The sequence below is a fragment of the Chenopodium album genome, chromosome 18, assembly GCF_948465745.1.
Source record: "Chenopodium album chromosome 18, dcCheAlbu1.1, whole genome shotgun sequence".
Lineage (NCBI taxonomy): Eukaryota > Viridiplantae > Streptophyta > Magnoliopsida > Caryophyllales > Amaranthaceae > Chenopodium > Chenopodium album.
Genome location: NC_137851.1, coordinates 23,663,499 through 23,676,501, shown reverse-complemented (window position 1 = coordinate 23,676,501; position 13,003 = coordinate 23,663,499).

The window sequence follows — 13,003 nt, the reverse complement described above, 5'->3', positions numbered from 1 at the left end:
AGCTATTTGAATCAAATGAATTCAAACACATTCAAACAAAACTTTTTGAAGCAAATGAAAGTCAAATGCATTTAACAAAGCTATTTCAATCAAATGAAAGTCAAACACATTCAAACAAAGCTTTTTGAATCAAATGAAAGTCAAATGCATTCAACAAAGCTATTTGAATCAAATGAAAGTCAAACACATTCAAACAAAGCTTTTTGAACCAAATGAAAGTCAAATGCATTAAACAAAGCTATTTAAAGCAAATGAAAGTCAAACACATTCAATTAAAGCTTTTTTAAGCAAATGAAAGTCAAATGCATTTAACAAAGCTATTATGAATGAAATGAAAGTCAAACACATTCAAACAAAGCTGTTTGAAGCAAATGAAAGTCAAATGCATTTAACAAAGCTATTTGAATTAAATGAAAGTCAAACACATTCAAACAAAGCTTTTTGAATCAAATGAAAGTCCAATGAATTCAAGAAAGCTATTTGAATCAAATGAATTCAAACACATTCAAACAAAACTTTTTGAAGCAAATGAAAGTCAAATGCATTTAACAAAGCTATTTCAATCAAATGAAAGTCAAACACATTCAAACAAAGCTTTTTGAAGCAAATGAAAGTCAAATGCATTCAACAAAGCTATTTGAATCAAATGAAAGTCATACACATTCAAACAAAGCTTTTTGTATCAAATGAAAGTCAAAAGCATTCAACAAAGCTATTTGAATCAAATGAAAGTCAAACACATTTAAACAAAGCTTTTTGAAGCAAATGAAAGTCAAATGCATTCAACAAAGCTATTTAAAGCAAATGAAAGTCAAACACATTCAATTAAAGCTTTTTGAAGCAAATGAAAGTCAAATGCATTTAACAAAGCTATTTCAATCAAATGAAAGTCAAACACATTCAAACAAAGCTTTTTGAATCAAATGAAAGTCAAATGCATTCAACAAAGCTATTTGAATCAAATGAAAGTCAAACACATTCAAACAAAGCTTTTTAAACCAAATGAAAGTCAAATGCATTAAACAAAGCTATTTAAAGCAAATGAAAGTCAAACACATTCAATTAAAGCTTTTTGAAGCAAATGAAAGTCAAATGCATTTAACAAAGCTATTTGAATGAAATGAAAGTCAAACACATTCAAACAAAGCAGTTTGAAGCAAATGAAAGTCAAATGCATTTAACAAAGCTATTTGAATTAAATGAAAGTCAAACACATTCAAACAAAGCTTTTTGAATCAAATGAAAGTCAAATGCATTCAACAAAGCTATTTGAATCAAATGAAAGTCAAACACATTTAAACAAAGCTTTTTGAAGCAAATGAAAGTCAAATTCATTCAACAAAGCTATTTGAATCAAATGAAAGTCAAACACATTCAAATAAAGCTTTTTGAACCAAATGAAAGTCAAATGCATTAAACAAAGCTATTTAAAGCAAATGAAAGTCAAACACATTCAATTAAAGCTTTTTGAAGCAAATGAAAGTCAAATGCATTTAACAAAGCTATTTGAATGAAATGAAAGTCAAACACATTCAAACAAAGCTGTTTGAAGCAAATGAAAGTCAAATGCATTTAACAAAGCTATTTGAATTAAATGAAACTCAAACACATTCAAACAAAGCTTTTTGAATCAAATGAAAGTCAAATGCATTTAACAAAGCTATTTAAATGAAACGTAAGTCAAACACATTCAAACAAAGCTTTTTGAAGCAAATGAAAGTCAAATGCATTTAACAAAGCTATTTGAATTAAATGAAAGTCAAACACATTCAAACAAAGCTTTTTGAATCAAATGAAAGTCAAATGCATTTAACAAAGCTATTTGAATTAAATGAAAGTCAAACACATTTAAACAAAGCTTTTTGAATCAAATGAAAGTCCAATGAATTCAAGAAAGCTATTTGAATCAAATGAATTCCAACACATTCAAACAAAACTTTTTGAAGCAAATGAAAGTCAAATGCATTTAACAAAGCTATTTCAATTAAATGAAAGTCAAACACATTCAAACAAAGCTTTTTGAAACAAATGAAAGTCAAATGCATTCAACAAAGCTATTTGAATCAAATGAAAGTCAAACACATTCAAACAAAGCTTTTTGAACCAAATGAAAGTCAAATGCATTCAACAAAGCTATTTAAAGCAAATAAAAGTCAAACACATTCAATTAAAGCTTTTTGAAGCAAATGAAAGTCAAATGCATTTAACAAAGCTATTTGAATGAAATGGAAGTCAAACACATTCAAACAAAGCTGTTTAAAGCAAATGAAAGTCAAATGCATTTAACAAAGCTATTTGAATTAAATGAATGTCAAACACATTCAAACAAAGCTTTTTGAATCAAATGAAAGTCCAATGAATTCAAGAAAGCTATTTGAATCAAATGAATTCAAACACATTCAAACAAAACTTTTTGAAGCAAATGAAAGTCAAATGCATTTAACAAAGCTATTTGAATAAAATGAAAGTCAAACACATTCAAACAAAGCTTTTTGAAGCAAATGAAAGTCAAATGCATTTAATAAAGGTATTTGAATCAATTGAAAGTCAAACACATTCAAACAAAGCTTTTTGTATCAAATGAAAGTCAAATGCATTCAACAAAGCTATTTGAATCAAATGAAAGTCAAACACATTCAAACAAAGCTTTTTGACGCAAATGAAAGTCAAATGCATTCAACAAAGCTATTTGAATCAAATGAAAGTCAAATGCATTCAATTAAAGCTTTTTGTATCAAATGAAAGTAAAATGCATTCAACAAAGCTATTTGAATCAAATGAAAGTCAAACGAATTCAAACGAAGCATTTTGAAGCAAAAGAAAGTCAAATGGAATTAACAAAGCTATTTGAATCAAATGAAAGTCAAACACATTCAAACAAAGCTCTTTGAAGGAAATGAAAGTCAATTGCATTCAACAAAGCTGTTTAAATCAAATGAAAATCAAACACATTCAAACAAAGCATTTTAAAGCAAATGAAAGTCAAATGCATACAACAAAGCTATTTGAATCAAATGAAAGTCAAACTTATTCAAACAAAGCATTTTGAAGCAAAAGAAATTCAATTTCATTCAACAAAACTATTTGAATAAAAAGAAAGTCAAACACATTCAAACAAAGCTTTTTGACTCAAATGAAAGTCAAATACATTCATTAAAGCAATTTGATTAAAATGAAGATCAAACACATTCAAACAAAGCTTTTAGAAGAAAATGAAAGTCAAATGCATTCAAAAAAGCTATTTGAATCAAATGAAAGTCAAATACATTCAATAAAAGCTTTTTACATCAAATGAAAGTTAAATGCATTCAACAAAGCTATTTGAATCAAATGAAAGTCAAACACATTCAAATATAATTTTTGAAGCAAATGAAAGCCGAATGCATTTAAATAAATCTATTTGAATCAAAAGAAAGTCAAACATATTCAAACAAAGCATTTTAAAGCAAAAGAAAGTCAATTGCAATTAACAAAGGTATTTGAATCAAATGAAAGTCAAACACATTCAAACAAAGCTTTTTTAAGCCAATGAAAGTCAAACGCATTCAAGCTATTTGAATAAAATGAAAGTCAAACACATTCAAACAAAGCTTTTTGAAGCAAATGAAAGTCAAATGCATTTAATAAAGGTATTTGAATCAAATGAAAGTCAAACATATTCAAACAAAGCATTTTGAAGCAAATGAAACTCAATTGCATTCAACAAAGCTATTTGAATCAAATGAAAGTCAAACACATTCAAACAAAGATTTTTGAAGCAAATGATAGTCAATTGCATTCAACAAAGATATTTAAATCAAATGACAATCAAACACATTCAAACAAAGCTTTTTGAAGACACTGAAAGTCAAACCCATTCAAACAAAGCTTTTTGAAGCAAATGAAATTCAAATGCGTTCAACAAAGCTATTTATAGCAAATGAAAGTAAAATGCATTCAACAAAGCTATTTGAATAAAATGAAAGTCAAACACATTCAAACAAAACTTTTTAAAGCAAATGAAAGCCAAGTGCGTTAAACAAAGCTATTTGAATCAAATGAAAGTCAAACACATTCAAAGTAAGCTTTTTGAAGCAAATGAAAGTCAAATGCATTCAACAAAGCTATTTGAATCAAATGAAAGTCAAACGCATTCAAACAAAACTTTTTGAAGAAATGAAAGTCAAATGCAATCAACAAAGCTTTTTGAATCAAATGAAAGTCAAAAACATCCAAACATAGCATTTTGAAGCAAATGAAAAGTAAAATGAATTCAACGTAGCTATTTAAATCATATGAAAGTCAAACACATTCAAACAAAGCTTTTTAAAGGAAATAAAAGTCAAATGCATTCAACAAAGTCATTTCAATCAAATGAAAGTCAAACACATTCAAACCAAGCATTTTGAAGCAAATGAAAGTCAATTGCATTTAACAAAGCTATTTGAATCATATGAAAGTGAAACACATTCAAACAAATGTGTTTGACTTTCTTTGATTCAAATAGCTTTGTTGAATGTATTTGACTTTCATTTGAGTCAAAAAGCTTTTTTTGAATGTGTTTGACTTTCATTGGATTGAAAAACCTTCGTTTGAATTCATTTGATTCAAATAGCTTTGTTGAATGCATTTGACTTTCATTTGATTCAAAACGCTTTGTTTGAATGTGTGTGACTTTCATTTGATTCAAATAGTTTTGATGAATGCATTTGACTTTCTTTGGCTCCAAAAAGCTTTGTTTGAATGTGTTTGATTTTCATTTGATTCAAATGGCTTTGTTGAATGCAATTGACTTTCGTTTGCTTCAAATAGCAGCTTTGTTGAATGCATTTGACTTTCATTTGAGTCTAAAAGCTTTGTTTGAATGTGTTTGACTTTCAGTTGATTCAAATAGCTTTGTTGAATGCATTTGACTTTCATTTGCATGAAAAAGCTTTGTTTGAATGTGTTTGACTTTTATTTTATTCAAATAGCTTTGTTCAATGCGTTTGACTTTCAATTGCTTCACAAAGCTTTGTTTGAATGTGTTTGACTTTCATTTGATTCAAATAGCTTTGTTGAATGCATTTGACTTTCATTTTCTTCAAAAAGCTTTGTTTGAATGTGTTTGACTTTCATTTGATTCAAATAGCTTTGTTGAATGAATTTGATTTTCATTTGTTTCAAAAAGCTTTGTTTGAATTTGTTTAACTTTCATTTGATTCAAATAGCTGTGTTGAATTCAATTGACTTTCATTTGAGTCAAAATGCTTTGTTTAAATGTGTTTGACTTTCATTTGATTCAAATAGCTTTGTTGAATGCATTTTACTTTCATTTGCTTCAAAAAGCTTTGTTTGAATGTGTTTCACTTTCATTTGATTCAAATAGCTTTGTTGAATGCAATTAACTTTCATTTGAGTCCAACTGCTTTGTTTGAATGTGTTTGACTTTCATTTGATTCAAATAGCTTTGTTTGAATTCATTTTATTCAAATAGCTTTGTTGAATGCATTTCACTTTCATTTGATACAAAAAGCTTTGTTTGAATGTGTTTGAATTCATTTGATTCAAATAGTTTTGTTGAATGCATTTGACTTTCATTTGATTCAAAAAGCTTTGTTTGAATGTGTTTGACTTTAAATTGATTCAAATAGCTTTGTTGAATGCATTTGACTTTCATTTGGTTCGAAAAGTTTTGTTTGAATGTGTTTGACTTTATTTTTATTCACATAACTTTGTTGAATGCATTTGACTTTCATTTGCATCAAAAAGCTTTGTTTGAATGTGTTTGACTTTCATTTGATTGCAATAGTTTTATTGAATGCATTTGACTTTCATTTGCTTCAAAAACCTATATTCGAATGTGTTTGAATTGATTTGATTCAAATAGCCTTGTTGAATGCATTTGACTTTCATTCAACTCAAAAAGCTTTTTTTGAATGTGTTTGACTTTCATTTGATTCATATAGCTTTGTTGAATGCATTTGACTTTCATTTGATTTAAATAGCTTTGTTGAATGCAATTGAATTTCATTTGAGTCAAAATGCTTTGGTTGAATGTGTTTGACTTTCTTTTGATTCAAATAGCTTTGTTGAATGCAATTGAATTTCATTTGCTTCAAAAAGCTTTATTTGAATGTGTTTGACTTTCATTTGATTTAAATGGCTTTGTTCAATGCATTTGACTTTCATTTTCTTTAAAAACCTTTGTTTGAATGTGTTTCACTTTCATATGATTCAAATAGCTTTGTTTAATGCAATTGACTTTCATTTGCTTCAAAATGCTACGTTTGAATGTGTTTGACTTTCATTTGATTTAAAAATGTTTGTTTGAATGTGTTTGAATTCATTTGATTCAAATAGTTTTGTTCAATGCATTTGACTTTCATTTGATTCAAAAAGCTTTGTTTGAATGTGTTTGACTTTAAATTGATTCAAATAGCTTTGTTGAATGCATTTGACTTTCATTTGGTTCGAAAAGTTTTGTTTGAATGTGTTTGACTTTATTTGGATTCATATAACTTTGTTGAATGCATTTGACTTTCATTTGCATCAAAAAGCTTTGTTTGAATGTGTTTGACTTTCATTTGATAGCAATAGTTTTATTGAATGCATTTGAATTTCATTTGCTTCAAAAACCTTTCTTTGAATGTGTTTGAATTGATTTGATTCAAATAGCCTTGTTGAATGCATTTGACTTTCATTCAACTCAAAAAGCTTTTTTTGAATGTGTTTGACTTTCATTTGATTCATATAGCTTTGTTGAATGCATTTGACTTTCATTTGATTTAAATAGCTTTGTTGAATGCAATTGAATTTCATTTGAGTCAAAATGCTTTGGTGGAATGTGTTTGACTTTCTTTTGATTCAAATAGCTTTGTTGAATGCAATTGAATTTCATTTCCTTCAAAAAGCTTTATTTGAATGCATTTGACTTTCATTTACTTTAAAAACCTTTGTTTGAATGTGTTTGACTTTCATATGATTTAAATAGCTACGTTGAATTCATTTTACTTTTCATTTGCTTCAAAATGCTATGTTTGGATGTGTTTGACTTTCATTTGATTCAAATAGCTTTGTTAAATGCAATTAACTTTCATTTGCTTCAAAATGCTTTGTTTGAATGTGTTTGACTTTCATTTGATTTAAATGACTTTGTTGAATGCATTTGACTTTCATTTGCTTTAAAAAGCTTTGTTTGAATGTGTTTGACTTTCATATGATTTAAATAGCTACGTTGAATTCATTTTACATTTCATTTGCTTCAAAATGCTATGTTTGGATGTGTTTGACTTTCATTTGATTCATATAGCTTTGTTGAATGCATTTGACTTTCATTAGAAACAAAAAGCTTTGTTTGAATGTGTTTGACTTTCAGTTGATTCAAATAAGTTTGTTGAAGTGCATCTTAAAGCTTTGTTTGAATGTGTTTAACTTTCATTTGATTCAAATAGCTGTGTTGAATGCAATTGACTTTCATTTGAGTCAAATAGCTTTGTTGAATGCATTTTACTTTCATTTGCTTTAAAAAGCTTTGTTTGAATGTGTTTGACTTTCATTTGATTCAAATAGCTTTGTTGAATGCAATTGACTTTCATTTGTGTCCAAATGCTTTGTTTGAATGTGTCTGACTTTCATTTGATTCAAATAGCTTTGTTGAATGCATTTGACTTTCATTTACTTCAAAAAGCTTTGTTTGAATGTGTTTGCTTTCATTTGATTCAAACAGCTTTGTTGAATGCATTTGACTTTCATTTGCTTCAAAATGCTTTGTTTGAATGTGTTTGTCTTTCATTTGATTAAAATAAATTTGTTGAATACATTTAACTTTCATTTGTTTCAAAAAGCTTTATTTGAATATGTTTCACTTTCATTTGATTGAAATGGCTTTTTTGAATGCATTTGACTTTAATTTGCTTCAAAATGCTTTGTTTGAATGTGTTTGATTTTCAATTGATTCAAATAGCTTTGTAGAATGCATTTGACTTTCATTTGCTTCAAAATACTTTGTTTGAATGTGTTTGACTTTCATTTTATTCAAATAGCTTTGTTGAATGCATTTGACTTTCATTTGCTTCTAAAAGCTTTATTTGAATGTGTTTGACTTTCATTTGATTCAAATAGCTTTGTTGAATGCAATTGACTTTCATTTGAGTCAAAATGCTTTTTTTGAATTTGTTTTATTCAAATAGCTTTGTTGAATGCATTTCACTTTCATTTGATACAAAAAGCTTTGTTTGAATGTGTTGACTTTCAATTGATTCAAATAGCTTGTTGAATGCGTTTGACTTTCATTTGCTTCAAAAAGCTTTGTATGAATTTTTTTTAACTTTCATTTGATTCAAATAACTTTGTTGAATGCATTTGGCTTTCATTTGCTTCGAAAAGCTTTGTTTAAATGTGTTTGATTTTCATTTGATTCAAATAGCTTTGTTGAATGCATTTGATTTTCATTTGCATCAAAAAGCTTTGTTTGAATGTGTTTGACTTTCATTTGATTCAAATAGCTTTGTTGAATGCAATTGACTCTCGTTTGAGCCAAAATGCTTTGTTTGAATGTGTTTGACTTTCATTTGATTTAAAAACCTTTGTTTGTATGTGTTTGAATTCATTTGATTCAAATAGTTTTGTTGAATGCATTTTACTTTCATTTGATTCAAAAGGCTTTGTTTGAATGTCTTTGACTCTCATTTGATTCAAATAGCTTTGTTGAATGCAATTTACTTTCATTTGATTCAAAAAGCTTTGTTTGAATGTGTTTGACTTTAAATTGATTCAATTAGTTTTGTTGAATGCTTTTGACTTTCATTAGATTCAAATAGCTTTGTTGAACGCAATTGACTTTTATTTGAGTCAAAATGCTTTGTTTGAATGTGTGTGACTTTCAATTGATTCAAATAGCTTTGTTGAATGCATTTGACTTTCATTTTCTTCTAAAAGCTTTGTTTGAAAGTGTTTGTCTTCCATTATATTAAAATAGCTTTGTTAATTTCAAAAGCTTTGTTGAATGCATTTGACTTTAATTTGAGTCAAAAAGCATTGTTTTAATGTGTTTGACTTTCATTAGATTCAAATAGCTTTTTTCAACGCATTTGACTTTCTTTTGCTTCAAAAAGCTTTGTTTGAATGTGTTTGACTTTCATTTAATTGAAATGGCTATGTAAAATGCTTTTGAATTCCATTTGCTTCAAAAAGTTTTAGTTGAATGTGTTTGACTTTTATTTCATTAAAAAACCTTCGTTTGAATGTGTTTGAATTCATTTGATTTTAATAGCTTTGTTGAATGCATTTAACTTTCATTTGCTTCAAAAAGCTTTGTTTGAATGTGTTTGACTTTCATTAGATTCAAATAGCTTTGTTGAATGCATTTGACTTTAATTTCAGTCAAAAAGCTTTGTTTAAATGTGCTTGACTTTCATTAGATTCAAATAGCTTTTTTGAATGCATTTGACTTTCATTTGACTTAAAAACCTTGGTTTGAATTAATTTGATTCAAATACCTTTTTTAAATGCATTTGACTTTCATTTGATTCAAAAAGCTTAATTTGAATGTGTTTGACTTTCAATTGATTTAAATAGCTTTGTTAAATGCATTTGACTTTCATTTGCTTCAAAATTCTTTGTTTGAATGTGTTTGAATTTCATTTTATTCAAATAGCTTTGTTGAATGCATTTAACTTTCACTTGCATCAAAAAGCATTGTTTTAATGTGTTTGACTTTCATTTGATTCAAATAGCTTTCTTGAATGCAATTGACTCTCGTTTGAGTCAAAATGCTTTGTTTGAATGTGTTTAATTTTCATTTCATTTAAAAACCTTTGTTTGAATGTGCTTGAATTCATTTGATTCAAATAGCTTTGTTGAATGCATTTGACTTTCAATTGACTTTAATTTGATTGAAATAGCATTATTGAAATAGCTTTGTTGAATACATTTGACTTTCATTCGATTCAAAAAGCTTTGTTTGAATGTGTTTGACTTTCTATTAATTTAGAAACCATTATTTGAATTCATTTGATTCAATTAGCTTTGTAGAATGCATTTGACTTTCATCTGCTTCATAAAGCATTGTTTGAATGTGTTTGACTTTCATTTGATTCAAATAGCTTTGTTTGAAGCATTTGACTTTCATTTGCTTCAAAAAGCTTTGATTGAATGTGTTTGACTTTCATTTGATTCAAATAGATTTGTTGAATGCAATTGACTTACATTTGAGTCAAAATGCTTTGTTTGAATGTGTTTGACTTTCATTTGATTTAAAAACTTTTGTTTGAATTCATTTGATTCAAATAGCTTTGTTGAATGCATTTGACTTTCATTTGATTCAAAAAGCTTAATTTTAATGTGTTCGACTTTCAATTGATTCAAATAGCTTTGTTAAATGCATTTGACCTTCATTTGCTTTAAAAAACTTTGTTTGAATGTGTTTGACTTTCATTTGATTCAAATAGCTTTGTTGAATGCATTTAACTTTCATTTGCATCAAAAAGCTTTGTTTGAATGTGTTTGACTTTCATTTGATTCAAATAGCTTTCTTGAATGCAATTGACTCTCGTTTGAGTCAAAATTCTTTGTTTGAATGTGTTTAACTGTCATTTGATTTAAAAACCTTTGTTTGAATGTGTTTGAATTCATTTGATTCAAATAGCTTTGTTGAATGTATTTGACTTTCATCTGATTCAAAAAGCTTTGTTTGAATGTGTTTGACTTTCATTTGATTGAAATAGCATTATTGAATGCATTTGACTTTCGTTTGCTTCTTAAAGCTTTTTTAGAATGTGTTTGACTTTCATTTGATTCAAATAGCTTTGTTGAATGCATTTGACTTTCATTTTAGTCAAAAAGCTTTGTTTGAATGTGTTTGACTTTCATTTGATTTAAAAACCTTTGTTTGAATTTATTTTATTCAAATAGCTTTGTTGAATGCATTTGACTTTCATTTGATTCAAAAAGCTTTGTTTGAATGTGTTTGACTTTCAATTGATTCAACTAGCTTTGTTGAATGCATTTTACTTTCATTTGCTTCAAAAAGCTTTATTTTAATTTATTTTACTTTCATTTTATTCAAATAGCTTTGTTGAATGCATTTAACTTTCATTTGTTTCAAAATACTTTGTTTGAATGTGTTTGACTTTCATTTTATTCAAATAGTTTTGTTGAATGCAATTGACTTTCGTTTGAGTCAAAATATTTTGTTTGAATGTGTTTGACTTTCATTTGATTTAAAAACCTTTGTTTGAATGTGTTTGAATTCATTTGATTCAAATAGCTTTGTTTAACGGATTTTACTTTCATTTGATTTAAAAACCTTTGTTTGAATGTGTTTGAATTCATTTGTTTCAAATATCTTTGTTGAATGCATTTTACTTTCATTTGATTCAAAAAGCTTTGTTTGAATGTGTTTGACTTTCATTTGATTCAAATAGCTTTGTTGAATGCATTTAACTTTCATTTGCATCAAAAAGCCTTGTTTGAATGTGTTTGACTTTCATTTGATTCAAATAGCTTTGTTGAATGCATTTAACTTTCATTTGCATCAAAAAGCTTTGTTTGAATGTGTTTGACTTTCATTTGATTCAAATAGCTTTCTTGAATGCAATTGACTCTCGTTTGAGTCAAAATTCTTTGTTTGAATGTGTTTAACTTTCATTTGATTTAAAAACCTTTGTTTGAATGTGTTTGAATTCATTTGATTCAAATAGCTTTGTTGAATGTATTTGACTTTAATTTGATTCAAAAAGCTTGGTTTGAATGTGTTTGACTTTCATTTGATTGAAATAGCATTATTGAATGCATTTGACTTTCGTTTGCTTCTTAAAGCTTTTTTAGAATGTGTTTGACTTTCATTTGATTCAAATAGCTTTGTTGAATGCATTTGACTTTCATTTTAGTCAAAAAGCTTTGTTTGAATGTGTTTGACTTTCATTTGATTTAAAAACCTTTGTTTGAATTTATTTTATTCAAATAGCTTTGTTGAATGCATTTGACTTTCATTTGATTCAAAAAGCTTTGTTTGAATGTGTTTGACTTTCAATTATTCAAATAGCTTTGTTGAATGCATTTTACTTTCATTTGCTTCAAAAAGCTTTATTTTAATATATTTTACTTTCATTTGATTCAAATAGCTTTGTTGAATGCATTTGACTTTCATTTGTTTCAAAATACTTTGTTTGAATGTGTTTGACTTTCATTTTATTCAAATATTTTTGTTGAATGCAATTGACTTTCGTTTGAGTCAAAATATTTTGTTTGAATGTGTTTGACTTTCATTTGATTTAAAAACCTTTGTTTGAATGTGTTTGAATTCATTTGATTCAAATAGCTTTGTTGAATGCATTTTACTTTCATTTGATTTAAAAACCTTTGTTTGAATGTGTTTGAATTCATTTGATTCAAATAGCTTTGTTGAATGCATTTTCCTTTCATTTGATTCAAAAAGCTTTGTTTGAATGTGTTTGACTTTCATTTGATTCAAATAGCTTTATTTAATGCAATTGACTTTCATTTGCTTTAAAATGCTTTATTTGAATGTGTTTGACTTTCATTTGATTTAAAAACCTTTGTTTGAATGTGTTTGAATTCATTTGATTCAAATAGCTTTTTTGAATGCATTTGACTTTCATTTGATTCAAAAAGCTTTGTTTGAATGTGACTTTCAATTGATTCAAATAGCTTTGTTGAATGCATTTGACCTTCATTTGATTCAAAATGCTTTGTTTGAATGTGTTTGACTTTCTATTGATTTAAAAACCTTTGTTTGAATGTGTTTGAATTCATTTGATTCAAATAGCTTTGTTGGACTTAATGATTTTGATGATGACATAACCTTACTTACTTACAGACTAATAAGAGCTTGATTGTTTAAGTGTGTGATCAGATGCAATGACTAGGAGAATTAAGTGTCGTGCAAAGACACCATGAGGAACAAGAAGGCCAGAAGCAAAGCTAACCAAAAAGAAGAGTTCCTTTGTAGGAACTGGTGCTTCAGAAATGAAGGCTTGAGAAGAGAAGGTTCCCCTCAGGGAACAGAAGCTTAAGAGCAGAA